Source organism: Emydura macquarii, unplaced genomic scaffold, assembly GCF_026122565.2.
Source record: "Emydura macquarii macquarii isolate MOO-44397 ecotype Brisbane River unplaced genomic scaffold, CSIRO-AGI_Emac_v2 contig_3603, whole genome shotgun sequence".
Lineage (NCBI taxonomy): Eukaryota > Metazoa > Chordata > Testudines > Chelidae > Emydura > Emydura macquarii.
Window position 1 is genome coordinate 9,568,752 of NW_027133740.1, and position 16,583 is coordinate 9,585,334.

Sequence of the window (16,583 nt, forward strand, 5' to 3'; positions counted from 1 at the left end):
TCTTGCCTGATGATTTGCTTTCTGTTAGCAGCATCTCTCCTTATTTAATCTACCCTGGTATTCTGGTAAATGACCAGAATACAAATGAAAATTTTTCTCAAAAGGGTGACTTGGATTTGGAATTGTTGTCAGGTTAATTAATATATTACATCAAGTGGTTGTCTTAATGCTACTAATCAGTTGCTGGATGTTTCTACAGCTGTAGAAGAACTCTTCTGGTGATCTGAGCTGAAAGGTGGAGGCCTTAGTCCTGGAGCTTCAGCAACAACATTGGACCGCTTTCAAATTCTGTAGGTAGGAGGCACTAACCTATTAGCGATGAATTTGGAGAGAAGCTGCTAATCCAAAGAAAATGACCAGGTAAGAGATTTCTCATTCCTTTACCTCAAGCCTTTTTTAAGATGAAGAACCAGGTTTCTAGTTCTGACTCCCTGTGTGTATGTGAGAGGGGAAGGGTTGGGGCAGAGAGAGACTCAGTTAGTAATTATATCTCATGTGCAGCATATAAATTAATTACAAAGGTACCTTCCTAGTTGACAGATATATATATTGGGAAGTGGTATTAGCATTGGGAGTGCAGTATACTCTAGACAATACAGTAAAGCCTTTAACTTGGCAAACTTAAAAACTTAACACAGCATAAGGCTGTGGTCAGAAAGATTTCTATGGGGTGTGTACTACTGTTAGATGTAGTTGTTCTATAATGATTCTATTATTTAAAAAGAGAACGTTAGTACTGGGCTAGCTATAATTTCAAGTGGAAACCAAATGAAGCTGAGGTTTTGGTTGAATTTTGCTTTGTCTTTTGATACACAATCCTACAAGAACTGGAATGGCAAAAAGGTTTTCACTCAAGCCTTCTGAATCACAGGCCAGATCTTCAGCTGGTGTAAATTGGCATAGCCTCAGCTAAGCTAAGAGACACTGATTTACGTCAGCTGAAGATCAGGCCCCAAAGCTCCCGAGTGTCACGCAGCTCCCATATAACGGGAAAGGATCCCAGTTCTAAACAATTCTGCCACTTCATAAGAAGTTGCTTGCGTGTCTTTTAGATTGCTGAGCCCAGGGTTGGGATAGTCAAGCTGAAAATATCAGTAATGATAAAGGGCCTTTGTTTTAATCATTGTCAAAAAAGTGTGAGAAACTGGCAAAAACGTGGCGATCACTTTTAATGCACTTTATTCTTGATTTGAAACACTCCTGTGCTTCCAGTCTTTAGTATCCTGTTCTTCCTTAGGTACTGACCATAACTAAATCCACCATCTATAGCCCCCCTCCCCTCATTCTTCTTTCCAGACTTTGGAGAAGTTAGGGCCCAGAACCAGATTTGAGCTCTACTTTTGAGCAGAGATAGCAAATTGAACCTAACTGCAATAATGATATTTCCATCTGAGAATGCTGAAGCACTTTATCAATATGAATGAGCTAAACCTCACAACAACCCTGTCAGTAGGTTGTTGTCTCCATTTTACAGATGAATACCTAGAGGCATAGAAAGATTAAAGCCAACATGTTCCAAAGTGTCCGTTAATTTGGAGTGCCTCAGCTTTTGGTTGCTTTATCTAAAATTTGGCATCTAAAAATTGAAGTTACAGTCCACTTTTAAAAATCTGGCCATAGGTCACTCATTAAAGATCTCATAAGAAGCGTGTGACAAACCTAAAACCCAAATCTCCTTCCTCCTGGCATTTCCATGCCTGGGTCATTCTTGAGCATAGTGAAATATGCAGTGATTTTGTGGTGTGGAAATAACACAGAGTCCACATACAATGCCACATGTCACTGAAAGATGACTGAGCTCTGGGGGTCCAGGGGATATCAGAACACAGGCCTACTGCACAAACAATCCCACAATGCTAGTGTGCATTTGCAAAAGTTACACTGCTCTCATATCATTATAGTTATATGTAGCACCCAAAAGCATCCTAGGCACTCTACAGACAATAAGCAGACAAGGTCCCTGCCCTGAAGAGCTTCTAAACAAATGTAATGTTTATAGCTAAACAAAAGCTGCAGGCTTCAGTTATACTTCATTTAGAGGAATACTGGAAGAGAAGTAAGTTAAGAATTTTTTGTTGCAAATAACTCTTGCCCAGACAGCTGTACCCTCAGCATGTTGTCAAAATAAAATCTTGTCTCAGAAGCCAAAGCAACCCAGGAAGCTAATCAACTTAAAACACACTGACACAAGTTATAGGCAACTCCAAAGCTCTAACAGTGTTAACTAGTCTGCCAAGGCATAGGCTATTGCTGCCAGTTTAATGCTGTATTTCCCTCTGTTTGGCATTAGGGGTCCATCATTTCTTTCTGCTGTGCATAATAGAAAAGGGATAGAAGAATTAAAGCTTGGAAAACTTTGTAATAGTACATCTAGTGAGGAATCTCACATAGGGCCAGATGTTCTTCTGTCATGCAAAAATTTATGGGAGGAGAAAAAACTCCCCTAGAATCCTTGTGAAATTCTTCTCATGGAAATTCCTTTGCATTCTTCACTCCCCATGAAGAGGGTGACATCTGCAAAACCTATGGATCCCCATGATCTATGAGGAGTGCCAATACTAACTGTAAGGATGTACATGCTGCGGGGGGAAGAAGAGGGACTCCTGCCTCCAGTGTCATTCAGTCACTGCTTTCTGTGCCACCTCGGTGTGCTCTTCCCTTTCCACAAAGGCTAGTGGGAATGAAAGTTAAATTAATGAGCACGCAACATAATAATAACAGCACGTTATTATTAGTTAATAGCACACAACATGTTAAAATCTTCCCTAACTGTTTAATATGGATATTGAATAAGAACGTGACTAAACCTTGTGAGATTCCATACAGGCTATTTTTTAGAGCAGAAACAACTTTCCAAAACTGTCTCAAAGGAAGGACACAACAGGGATATAACGGAGAGCAGATAACTGGGCCAAATTCTGTCTCCTGCAAATGATGCTTTGCTGTATCCTTTATAGATGGAACTTCGTATTCGCAAGTTTTCTGTAGGCCTTTTTTGTAATGTTCAATCATTCACAGATCATAACTCTAAATTGTGTAGTTTGGTGCTCACTTCCCAGATTTGCGCTCAAATGTTGGTGTCCATACGTGCCAATGGCTGTGTCCACAAAATTTGCAGGTGCTTCAACAGAGCCCTACTGAAACGTTGGGCCTAAATTTCTTGGTGAATTCAACAAACTTGCTTTTAATTCTAGATATTGTCTTCTTGTTCCTTTCTTAATCAAACAATGGTCTGAACAACATGACTTATTTTACTGGGAGATATACGTTCTTTCCTTATTTTGGGTCAAATTCTGTAGTCTTTTTTTATCATACAAAAATCCCATTGAAGTCTTTCCTCCCCCACCACCTGCTTTTGAATTTTACACTTAAATGATAAAGCAGTAACAAATTCATGCAGGAATAACAATGAACTATCCAGTGTACACAAGGATCTATGGCACATAGCACTTTAAGGACCTACACATATAGTATTTTAAGGAATATAGCTGCACAGAACTAACTGATTGCTTTATAAAAATGAATAGAAAAATCTTCTGAATTTGTATGACTTTTTCCCCCACTTAAAAACATCAACCAAAATGTGGCAAATATCCCATTAGTAGGTGTTTTTTTTTTTAAACAAAAACAACTTTTGAAATCTTGCAGTTGTTTCTGTTTTTAGTTTTAAACGTTGCATTACTTCTCAAAAGTGATATATTTTAACTTCATAACAAATCAACATCTGAAAATGGCACTTTTGGCATTTGAATGGCCTTCAGAAGTACCCAGTGGCTCTCATTTAGACAGCTAAACAAAAAGGCCAGATTTTTAAAACTGTTCAGTATCTAATAGCTCCCATGGAAAATATGGCCTCAGCTGTGGTGATGAGCATTTTTAAAAAATTTGTCCCAACGTGATTTTGTTGACCATCCCTTTTTTCTCTCTCTACCAATAGAGACAGAAAAGATGCCACCTATTTGGAAGCAAATCAAAGAATATTTCAGTCAAGCCCTGTGTAGAAAGTCCCATTTGATTCACTTCCCTCTAGACTTTCTTTGCATCCTGTTCTGGGAAAAATGGAGCCCGTACCTCCGGCCCAGCTGCTTGTTCCTAATTTCTCCTCTTCCCTCCCTTCTTAGCTCAGAAATCAAGAAAAGGAAGAGAAAAGAACAGAGGGAGAGAGTGTGGGCAGCAGAGGCGGTTGCTGCTAGTGAGTCTTCTGCTTCCAGAATAGAATCCAGGCTTGTCCACACAGTGGGGGTAATGCTCACTGTGGGGTGTGATTTCTAAAGCGCACTAACGTGTTTTGCATTAATTGGTCCTGCTGGTGAGACTAAAGGTTCCCTAATGTGTGAAGTGCACTAAGGAACCGTTAGTGAATTCGAGCAGAGTCTACAAGGACCAATTTATGCACCACATATTTAGTGCACACATATTTTATGCACACATTATGCACACATATTTTATGCACATATTTAGTGTGCTTTAGAAATCACATACCCCTTGTAAGCATTACCCCACTGTGTAGACAAGCCCTCGGAGCGTGTGACTACAACAGCTGGAAGCACCCCCACCTCTCAGGGCTCTGAGGCTGGAATATTCAGCACTCATGTTCCTCTGCTCAGGGGAAGACCTTGCTTTGCTGGAGATTCTCTGCAGTTGCCTCAAGCTTTGTTTCTCCAGTGGGCTATTCAGTTCCAGTCCCTGCTTTGTTCTCCATCTTGCATCCCTGTCACGCAGCCTGTGCCCCGAGGCTCTGCTAGCACCACCCATACTCTTTGCAGAGACCTTGATTCAAGTGACTGGTTGCTGTTAGTTTGACACATTTTTTTGTGCGCACAACAAATGAGAGCCAAAATTTGCTAGCACATCACACAGACATTAATTCCTTCATCATAAATTGCCAGCCTATACGAGAGTGCTACATTTTTAATAACCAAAAATTGAGGAAAATAATCAATAGATAACCAACCAGTAAAACAAAACCCCAATCACCCAATAAAACCCCGACTTAAGTTAATAAGGATCACTGACGATTTGTTTTTAAATGAGTAGAAGAGGAGAGTAAACCTTTCTCTGTGGGTTTTAACATCTATTTAATATTAATGTGCAGCATAAACAAACAAACAAACAGAACATTGCTTATATTACAGCAGGATAGAGAATACTATTGTAAATATTACAATGCCATTATATAAATTAATGAGTACTCTGTTCAGGTCTGGTCACTGTCTCAAAACTGATATAGTATAAATGTAAAAGATGCTGAGAAGGATAACAGTAATAATAAGGCATGGAAAGACCATGATATAGGGGAGACACTTAAAAAATTAGGATTATTTAGGATAGAGAGAAGACAAAGAAGAGATGGAAACTGCTGGATTCTCTTTTTGTCTTCTTGTTTAGCATTGTATATTGGCACCTCTCCTGGTAGTTTCTTAGGGCCAGATTTTTAAAGGTATTTAGGTGGCTAAAGATTTCCCAGGGGAGTTAGACACTTTAGAAAATCCCATTAGGCACCTATCTGTATTTTTAGATGCCCAGAAACCTTTGAAAATCTGGTCCTGAGTGCCTGATAGTTTTTAAGCATCTTTCCCTAAAGTGGAATTGTTGACAATATACACCACTTTGAATACCTTGATAGCTACTTTTTTAGCTATGCCACAAGATTGTGCATGAAATCTAACTATGGACTTAAAACTGTGTAAATAGGATAAAGATAATGCACTTGACTTCTATCTACCCTGGATGAAAATCAGTTGGAGGAATGATCATAATCAGTGCATGGAATTCCATTAAAATGGGTAAGTTTTCCCGGCTATCAACAACTGGTTCACCATGTTCTGAATTACAGCTATGTTCAGTCTAAAGGTATGCTAGGTGATTAACCTATGGATGTACATATTGTTGACATATGAAATGTTTACTAGAGTCTTCAACATGCTTTGCACATGGTAGTGAATGACGTTTAAGCCTGTCTGTGAAGATCAAGTATATAATGCTCATTATAAAATCTCTCATCTGTTGCATAGCTAAGAAACCTGAAACTTGGCAGAGCTAGAAGGAAAAACAAACATTTGGATGCTTTTGATCAAAGATGCTTGTGGAAGATTGTTATATAGCAAAGTATCAAGTAAGTGATGAGCATGTGAAATATCAAGTTTGAGAGACAGCAAAACTGACATCGCTAGCAGCTGGCAAATTCTTTGGGAACTTTTGCTTTACAGATTAGGATTTTCCCCCCAATGAAATTGGACACTTTTGCACAACATTTTAGCACTGTGTGAATATGTGGGGTTTTTAACACTCTATGAAAACTGATGTGATGTGACCGAAATTAATTTAAAATTAAGAAAATTAGCTGTAGAAAAATGTACTTTCCATTCTGGGTGAATGTGCTTGGAGGTATGATTAGATTATCATGGTTCCTAATGTTGGCAGTTTCTGAAAGCAAGCATCATTCAAGGCTTGAGGAATATCAAATGCACATCAGATCATATTCTCATTTGTCTCCTAGCCTTGTGCTCTCACTAAATTTGCATTTGCAGTTCCCATATTTCCATGTGCAAATTAGATAGTTAAGGTATGTACAATAAAATGGAAGCCTGATTTTTAAAAAATGGCACAGGAAATTCACTTTGTCGTCTCAGGGTAAGTAAGTAAGTAAGTAAATAAATAAATAAATAAATCAAATGATCCCTAGAGATATCTTAAGTCCCCTCACCATATGGAAACCAAATTATTTTCCCACCAGCTAGTCCATTGTTTCCTAACATTGTATAGGAGCAACTGAATTCCTTCCGGCAATTAATTTGTTGGAAAAGGCAGATGAGAAGATTGAAAAGTGGCTTACTGTCTACACAGTCTCCCTAGGGCGTATTGCCTTTCACAATGTGAGGCATAAATAAATTCCCCATTTTTATTGTATCTTACAGAAATTTGCCTTTCTGTGATTTTTATGGGCAAACACAGAAAGAGAGAGAACCTGCTGCTCCCAGTGTATACAAAGCATTTAATCCTTCATCAGCTTGTCTGTTGTGATGATGGTTACCACTAGGCTTTTCATCGTGAGTAGATTCATTGTTTATGTGGATGGTCTATGTGGAGGATGGCTCCTTTGGATTGTCTCAGGATCATGAGAGCTATGGGCTTATATCAGGCTTCATACAATGCTCAGCCACTCTGAATCTTGTATTTGGTGAATTGTGAATGAAGATAATACTCTTTTAATGGAATGATCATTGTCTCTTTCACTCTGAGGTCAGCGCTCACCTCAGTTCCTGTCAGGGAGAGAACCTGTTTCATTGGATCTGACATGGGGATAGTGATTATCTGATTGACTGTCTTCTCCTATGATGAGTGAAGTCCAGGTGGCCAGGCTGAATTCTTTTAGATCTGTCAATAGTTTTTGGTACTACTGATCATGAGGTTTTACTGATTTGCTGGGGGAAAGGGTATTATTCTTAAATGATTCCTTTGGAATCATTTTCTGTCTAATGTACAGGCTCTTCTCATGTAGGGATAACATATTTCTGGCTCTCTGTTTAATGGGCATGTGAGTCCATTAGGAGATGGCAAGATAATTTTGGCAGTGATGCCATCTGTATTGCAGATGACAAACAGCTGTCTCTCATTTTCATCAAATTCAGATTGTTCAGTGACTTTTTCTTTCTCAGTTCCTGGCTGAAATTGGGACTTGAATAACAGAAAGCTGGCTGAAACTCAGTCCAGATAAAAGATATAATGGCAGTGGATTGGGAGAGGATCTTTAAGGTATTTCAGGGATTTCCTCTATCTTCACCTCCCACTGATGAGGATTGCTCAGTCTTTGTTCAAGACAAATGTAATGAAGGGGTATTTATTGGTCTCCATATGATCTCAGGTGGCATCAGTGGCCTTAAAAGCATTCTGTCTCTGTGTCTAGCTAGGCATTTTTGATGTTTTTGTTCAGACTCAGACCCCACTGCATGCATGTGATCCGATGGCTTATAGAGTAGATTACTGCAATGTATTGTATATGGGGCTGCCTTTGAAGACTATGCAGAAGGTACCCCTGCTGCACAGTGCATTTGTCCTCCTATTGTATGGCATGAGATATAAGGCATATATTGCACCAATTCTTTGTCAATTGAACTGGGAGCCTATTTGTTTCCAGATGCAATCCAAAGGGTTGATTTTGGAGTATTAAGGGTGAGATTTTCAAAAGTGCTTGAGGGAGTTTGGAGAACCAGTCCCATTGAGGGTCAGTGTTTCGATCCAATTACCTATGAAGCTGTGCTGCTCCCCATATTCCAATATGAGCCGAGGTGCTTGATTGATTTATTAGTTTTAAATGCCTTGGCCTGATGATAGGTTATGTTCAGAGCAGAATTCCATTCCCCATTGCTCCGACAGAGCTAAGTTTGCTGCTATTATGATTGGGATTCTTATTTAATTCTTATATTATGGTCAAGCCCAGTGGTTTACTGCTGCGACAGACTGATAGTATCCTGTAATATACTGAACAAACTTTGTGGCATTAAGGCAAGCTTTATTGATTTAAGTTAAACCTTACTGAATTAAGGTTACACCTTTGTATTAAAAATGCAGTTGTGTACGTGTTACTGTGGAATGGAAGGTACTTTCTCTAGTAGTGAGGAGCAATTCTAATGACCTTCCTCAGTTATCAGCCTTGGAAGCCCCTCCTGTGGCGATAAGCATATACTAGTTCAAACTGGATTCTCCAGAGATGCACAGACAAAGAGAAGACTTTTGGATAAAAAGCCGGAGTTTAGGCTAACTCTGTGCCTTCTTCCTGATCAAGCAAATGTGTAGGACCACTGATCCATGGAGATTCCCAATCCTTAGGGAAAGATTGGAAGGACTTGACCTAGTGAGGCCTCATAAGACAGTGTGCTTGTTCTGATGTGTAGCTCTAATGAACTTGTAACCACAAGAAAGTCCCTAGCATGGGGTGTTGAAGTTAGGGCTGGTATGAACCCTGGTCAGCTAATTAGCATGAGTGTAGATCCTGCTATTTTAATATATTTTTTTCTGTAATGCTTTTTATCTTAGAACTAAAGTAGGCTTGCCTAGAAAACTCTGTGTTAACTTATATCTTGTATCAGTCTCTGGAAAGCAAGCAAGCAGGTCTGTTTAGGCAGACTGTCTTTTTTGAGAAATATATAGTGAAGACAGGGAACTATTCAGCCTGGAAATACACCAGTTTGGAGGGAGAGAGATGTGGGTCTCCACCCAAGAAAGGCAACAGCTGGGGAGCTGGAAGTCTGAGAGTGGGTGCCATTGCTGAACCTAGGATGATCAGAAAGCAAGTGTGAAAAATTGGGACACTTTTGGGGGGCGGGGTGGGCGTAGTCACATATATAGGACAAAGCCTCTAATATTGGTATGGGGGTCCTGATATTTTTGGGGCATCTGGCCACCCTAGCTGAACCATTGGTGGAAATACAGGTGCAGTTGCCCTGAACTGGGACAACTATCTTTATTCAGACTTCCTCTGCAGGGATTGATTGCTGACAGGCTGGGTTTAGCTGGTTTGGGGGGAAAGATTGTATCTTTTTTCCCTCAGCTCAATGATGTATTTTATTTGAAAATTATATTTTCTATAGCTCTGAGCTTTGAGATGCATAATTTTTTTTAAAAAGTATATAAGTAAAACAAATGATGATTTTCATTTACAAGCTCCTGTAGGACATAAGAACTGCAGTTCCAACCTGCCCCTCATTAAACTGGGTCACAGAGAAGGTGGGGACCCGATCAAATTCCACCCTCACACAAAAATATGTCATTATCAAAGTGGACCCATAGCAAATGCAGAAGCTGAAATGTGAGTTGCTGATTCTGTTCTTAGTTGCATCAGTGTAGCTCAGCAGCAAATCCACTGAAGTCGAAGCAGTTACATCAGTGAAAATGTCCTACTTCATGCTTTTCATATAACAGGACTTAAAAACACCACCACCAAACCCAAAGGGAGTGAAAGATTCTTCCTCAGGATTTGAAGCAGACTGAGCACTGATGCTGATGTGCTATAACTTACTGCCTATCTTGTAATGCAGCAGGAAACAAGAATTTGCCATAAGCAGAGCCCCAGGTGAGATCAATTGATGAGGAGCAGCTAGAACACTTGGTAGGAGGTCTGGATACAGGAGTCTAGCCTCTTGTTCTGTGTCTCCTCTTGTTTTATCATTACTGCACAATATTACTTTAAAACACTAAAAAAACATGGAAGTTGCTTCTGCTGGATACAGGAGAGGATTAGGAGATGAGCTCCTTATGGAAACCTAATGAAGTACTGTTCACCAGCATGAAGTGTACAGAACAAAATTAAAGCAGTGAGGAAGGACATCAGAAACTAAAGTTGCAATAACTTTTACGAGGGGTGAACCATACGGTAACAGCCAGAGGACAGATGGTGTCTTTTGATCTTCTAAAATCGCATATCCTTTTGTAGATACAGAAGTAAATTAAAGATACTTCTGTAGTAACAAAGAGGAGACCAAATGCTGACTGACATGTGATTGTCACTTAGGTTGGCACCCAATGCCAACAGTATTTAAAACCCTCAATAAGCGCACACTAAGAAATCTTCATTTGTTTCCAAAAGCAAGTGCAAAGACAATGAGAACAATGAAGCCAACTGGCAGCTGTCACTTTCAGTGTTCTGAGCTCTGGGGATTTCACAAAAACACAAGTTTCTGTGAACTTTTTTTTAATGTTTTGCTTTCAACATCTAAGTGAATGACTAAAACGAACTGTGCAGAACAACAAACTAGAAGATGCTCAGGGCAACATACAGTTTTTTAATATTTTAGCTTCCGTCTCCCTAGTGACTGTAATGATATGGTAAAGGAATCCTTTCCTTCTAAACTCTGAATGTTTTATATGCTTACTAATATCAGAAATACCTTTGCTTTCACAACACCAATGCTACAGTTACTGATGCTATTTGGCTTTCTCCTGCCCTAGCTCCCAGTCTGTGATATTGCTTAGGGGATTGAAAGAGATGATTGCTTAAGTCAGGAACCAAGTTAATACAGGTAAGATATGACAGGCTTTGGAAGAATGAGATAATGTACTTGCCTTTACCAATTGCTGTGTAGTGCAAGAGTGTAGGGGGAGGAGGTGCAGATACATGTGCTATTGTCCTATTTCTTTGTTATGGGACTACAAGCCTGATCCAGCCAGGTGCTGAGTACCTCTTGGGTGCTGAGTGTACTCGTCCCCCACTGAAGTCCCAGTTTTCTCCCAGCACTTCCCAGGATTTACTAATAATACTGCTACTCTTTCATATCTGCTCCCCTTGTCATGGTTTATTCCTTGTGCTCCATTGCATGTGATGGGGTTATTGTCCCTTTGTACATATGCAGGACCCATTGTACCATTTCTTTCTTATGATTTCTCTCTCTTATTTACAAATGTAAGAGAAAAACCATACATGACCTTGCATACACAGACAGCTGCTATGCATAAAAACCAGGCAGACACACGGGTTTGTGATTAACAACTATCCTGTAACACTTCCATAACATCATTTATATAGACTCACACAAAGGCACTCTGCTAATAGACGAGAAGATAGGACTCCAGCCCTATCTAAGGGACCACTCCTGCGAAGTACTAAGGATGCTTTGCTCCCTGAGGGAGCTGAAGGTGCTTTGTCGCTGCAGGGTTAGGCTGTGAGGTTATTTATCAAGTTCTAAGGGTGTGTATGGTGCTTTGCGGATATAAAAATAAAACAAGAGCCCAGATCTGAGCAGCTTGCTGTCAAATTAATACAGATAACACAGGTAAAAGCCTCATCCTAAGGGAACGGATAGAGGTGTGATCAAACAAACAGGGAGGAATGAAAGTTTTTGGGAGAAGTTGTGTGTGTGTATTTAAGACCAAATCGAGGTGCACAATGTTCAGTTTATCTAGTGGGTTGTGTGCTGAATATATCCATGGCAGTGATTTTTGGGGGGGCGCTTTGGGATAGAAATCCTCCCGCTCAGGCTGTGGAGCTACTCCAAGGTGAATACTTCCACCCAAAAAAGCAAAACAGCCCTTCACAGAGCAAATGTGGAAGGAAGGTCTGGAAGATCTGGGATGCAGCGGATTCTCTGTCCCCATTCCTCTGACCTCTCCCACTTAGTGAAGCTAAGCATACTAGTTAGAGAAACTGTTGCAGCCCATGGAAATAATGCCTCAGCGACTGCCTCAGGAAGAGTGTCTCCCTCCAGGAGGGAAGAAGTACGATTCAGTGGTTGGAATGCCAGCCTAGGAATCCAGAGGCTGTTCAATTCCCTGCTCCACCACAGAGTGAAACTTCCTGTGTCGCCATTTCCCATGGAGATAATAGCATGTCCAGACCTCACTGGGATGTTTTGAGAATAAACACATGAATGATTGTGAGGGGCTCAGGTACTGCAGTAATGGGGCTGTACAAGAGAGACTTGTTTGAGTTTCTGTCCCATTCAAGTGATCTGAGAGGCTATGTCTGTCACAGCTCCAGGGTGGGGGTTCCTGTAAGGGAGGGCAGAAAAATGTTCAATGGAGAGGGCTTCTACAAGAGATACGCTGAGGGGTTTGTTTATTTAGCTTTGTCTGGTCAAGAGACAAATAGTGCTGAGGTCGAGGAATCAATCTGGAGAAGCAGAGGAAGGAGCCCTAAGGAGCAGGAAAATCCTGGTCATCAGCCTGCCTGTCAAAGCAAGTGAGGAGGCGTTACCTACCCTTTGTGCTATCTTGAGCCCAGAGACACAAAAATTCTCTAGCAAAGAAGCCCTTCTTCCCCACCAAATAGGTATATATTTATAAAAGGAGTAAATCCCAAGAGATAAGTGCCTTCATTTCATTCAGGGTTTTCCACTGAAGTCTTTGAAGAAGAATTCCTCTTCAAGGATGTGAAGTCTTTGATGTAGTGCTATTTAACTTCTCATTAATTTAGAAGTAGATTAAGATGTGGTGTCTAGTGGAACTGGTAGTCAAAAGAAAAGGGATGTGTTTCAAGGAATATTGACTAAGCAGGTTTCTAGGTTACTGGAGCATAAAGCCTGAAAAAAAAATCTCGTCTTAGACGATGTCTACACTACAGAGTTAAGTCTACTTAAGTTACATCGAAGTACAGCCATGGCTGTAATTAAACCGCGGTTGCATCTCCACACTATACTTCTTGTGCCAGCAGAGTGCATCCACAGTAGCAGCTCTTGCATCATCACAGAGAGCAGTGAACTGTGGGTAGCTGTTCCACTGTGCAACTGACTGCAGGGTATTTTGGGAAGGGTTTGCAAGTCAGTGTCACATGGTGCAGCTTTCTCAATGCCATCATTCCACGGGCATCCTACTAGGTTTCCAGACACTTTTCAACTGCCCTGGTAACCTGCAAGCCAGTCATCTGTGTCAGAAAGCATGGATCCTGCAGTGCTCTTCAGTATTGTGCTGTGCATCACGAACACAAGGCTATAAGAGGAGCTCAACCCACCCTGACCCCAGCCCCCTCCCTGTAGAAGCAGCATGTCTGCGGCTCTGCAGCAGATGTGACTATTTGCCTCCCTTGCCTTCTGCTCTGCCTGGCGCAGCTCTTAGAGTTTTACATGGCACTACTGCATGTGTCCCTATCTTAGCCCTTCCCCCTCCATGCCCTGATCAAGTTCCTGCAGCTGGATTGGAGCTGCGCTTGCCCAGCCTTCTCCCCCACAGACCCAGCAGATCCACCACCACCTCCCATGTACACCAGGCAGGAGCGTGTTTGCTGTGTGGAGCTGGCCTGCTCAGCTGGGCAGTTGCAATGTGAGCTCTCCACACCGAGCAAACAGGAAGAGCAATGTCAAAACTTCCCAGGGCTTTAACAGGGGAGGGCTGTTCACCTGTGTACCTGGCCGCAGGGCAGTGGAGCTCAAAACGGTGACCAGAGCGGTCACAATGGGCATTGTGGGATACCTCCTGGAGGCCGCTTAGGGTGACGTAAGCAACGCAGTGTTTACACTGACACTGCGTCGCTCTCACTATGTGAAACTAAACTCTACATCTCTCATCGAGGTTGTTTTATTATGTTGTCGTAGCAAATTAAAGCGACGGGAGGAGCATTGCAGTGTGTTCACCTCCATAGTTAGGACAGCATAAGCTGCCTTATGTCAACAAAACTGTGTGGTGTAGACATAGTCTTAACATTCCTCAAGTCGTTTATTTAAAAATGAGGGAAATGACAACACAGCTTCAGATACCTATGCCTTTAAACACACTTTCCACTTTGAGTTCAGGAATGTGACTATTCAGGTGAATTTAAACGAGTTTTGTATACACAGTGTCTCTGATGGATGAAAGGTCAATAGATTTGGGTCAGATGTGTGATAACTTCCTAAGCTATTTCATTTTTATTTGTTTGGAGGAATGGGGTTAGGGTAAAAATAAGGAGCATTTCCTCCCTTCCCACCCAGAAGGGTAAAAAGAAGAATGCATTTTCATAGAAGCTCATACACTGCATCATCACTGCAAAAAAATAGAGTATAATGAGGAGTTTCCAGAAGATGTGCCTTTTGTGAATTCAACAGCAGCACAGGAAAAAAATGCTGATCCTTTTAAAACTGTAATGTTTTCTGCCTGTGAAATAGTGTTAATAATGTAGATTCAGCAATTATAATAACTAACTTTGCTTGGAAATTTGCTATTAGCAGGATTTTCAGACATGGCAACAGTGAAAAATCTTATAAATTAGGCCCCAAGAGATTTGTGGAGTATTTAAAAGTTTTCTTATTAGAGACTTTTAAAACAACTCATGTTGCACATGTACAGTAGCATGATTTGGCAACACTTAAGAATTATTTCTAATGCCGTCTTTTTTTCCCTGTGTCCCCCATCTTCAACTTTTTTTTCTGTAGGTGTCACTATAACATAGAAGATTGAAAATACAGAGAACCCAACCCTCATGCAAATGGGAAGCAAGTGGTGATCTGACTTACTGTGCCATGGTTGTCATAATCAACAATAAGGTTTCCCAGCAACGGAGAGAATAAATTATTTATTAATTTATTTATCCTTTCTAAAGCGGACCTATATGTAAGACATTTTTCTATTATGATTATGTAGCAATTAAAAAAGGCTTCTCAAGTGATATGCTCTGTGTTCACATTAATACTACGAGTTCAAAATGAATCTTGTTAATATAATTGAAGCCGATTCAATTAATGAAGATTTGCCACTTACTCGAAAGTGTTGCCATTTTATACTGCAACAGTTTACATATTTCTACTTAGCTGATTGCTGAGAGAGAAATAAATTATTAGTGTATATTAATTTGATGGGATAGACTTTCAGCACCATACATGGTGGATTATACATGCAACTCCCTCTACATGTGCCACTACCAATATTCCCCATGTTACCCACTATGCCCACTATTAGCACTTAGGCTGAAATTCACAGCAGCGCAGAGGATCTATAGCAGTCCTACACAGCCCCAGTGCACTGTGTGGGACAGTAATGGGAGGACTAGATCACTTGATGACGACCTGTTCTGTTCATTCCCTCGGAAGCACCTGGCATTGGCTGCTGTCAGAAGACAGGAAACTGGGCTAGATGGACCATTGGTCTGACTCAGTATGACTTTTCTTAAGTTCAGCTTGTCTATTTCCACACTTGCACTAAAATGGTTCAAACTGAACTCTTTCGCTTTAACTAGTTATTCAGCCTGCTGGAAGTTTGCATAAACAGGTTAGGTGCCTACCTCTCATGACTTTTAATGTGAATTAGGTGCCTAATCTGCCTAGGTGCTTATGTAAATTCCACGAGGCACCTATCTCCATCTTTAGACACCTAAATACTTTGTAAATCTAGCCGAGGTGCCTAACTGTGGATTTAGAAACACAGTGTTATGGTACTTAGCCTCCTAAGCAATATACACATTAAAGAACATTGCATGTTATTTCACACAAGCTATATCTCATTGTCACTCTATTCACATTACTGTCTAATGTGCACCACACCTCCTAGTAATATCTTCCCTTTGCCTCCTTGAAGAATACAGCACTTGAAGTTAATTAAATAGAGAAGCTATGCAAAGATCAAAAGAAAATAGAACACCCTTGATTATCTGACTCTCTTTGGGAGCTCATCTCAAGTAGGCATTTGGGCACTTATTAGCAAGCTGGGAAAAGAGATGTAAAAAACCAAGAGGCTCCACAAAACCTAAAGAAAGATAGACAGCTATATCTGTTTCCTAATAAGGTGTTAATTGAAAATTCAACAGAAAATTTAATCCTAGAGGAAAATGGATTCACTAGGCCATTGGTCTGGGCATGGTATGTGTGTGCTTGACAGAGCAAGCCACATACCTAATGCAGTAGCTGGGACATTAAATTGGTACTCGGGTCTGTAAGATGTTTAGAGGGTAACCCTTTTAGCCAATGTATCTTTGTTATGGCTTATGCTGTTGACATTCAAAGTGGGATAGCTTCAGGATACGATGTGGCATAGTCTGTCATTATGCTGACGAATTTATGTCCTTGAGGACTTCTCTCTAATGCCCCAAGAGATATTTCCCAGTCCTCTTCAGAGGTCCCATGACTTGGTCAGTGGAACTACAAGAACCCTTTAGGAGTCACCATGTGTATGCCATGTGGCATACT

The 16,583-nt window shown here is 40.7% G+C and overlaps 1 long non-coding RNA gene across 4 annotated transcripts; it reads left to right on the forward strand.

Annotated features, from left to right (window-relative positions):
• Positions 1–234: 234 nt before the first annotated feature.
• LOC137145684 (uncharacterized) lies at positions 235–15,061 on the forward strand. 4 transcript variants are annotated; one of them, XR_010917723.1, is made up of 4 exons: positions 235–360; positions 5,695–5,786; positions 6,015–6,115; positions 14,838–15,061. It is a non-coding gene; the product is annotated as an uncharacterized lncRNA (long non-coding RNA). The 4 variants fall into 4 exon arrangements; XR_010917721.1 differs by lacking the exon at positions 6,015–6,115; XR_010917722.1 differs by lacking the exons at positions 235–360; positions 5,695–5,786; positions 6,015–6,115 and adding exons at positions 7,704–7,755; positions 10,948–11,018.
• Positions 15,062–16,583: the final 1,522 nt, after the last annotated feature.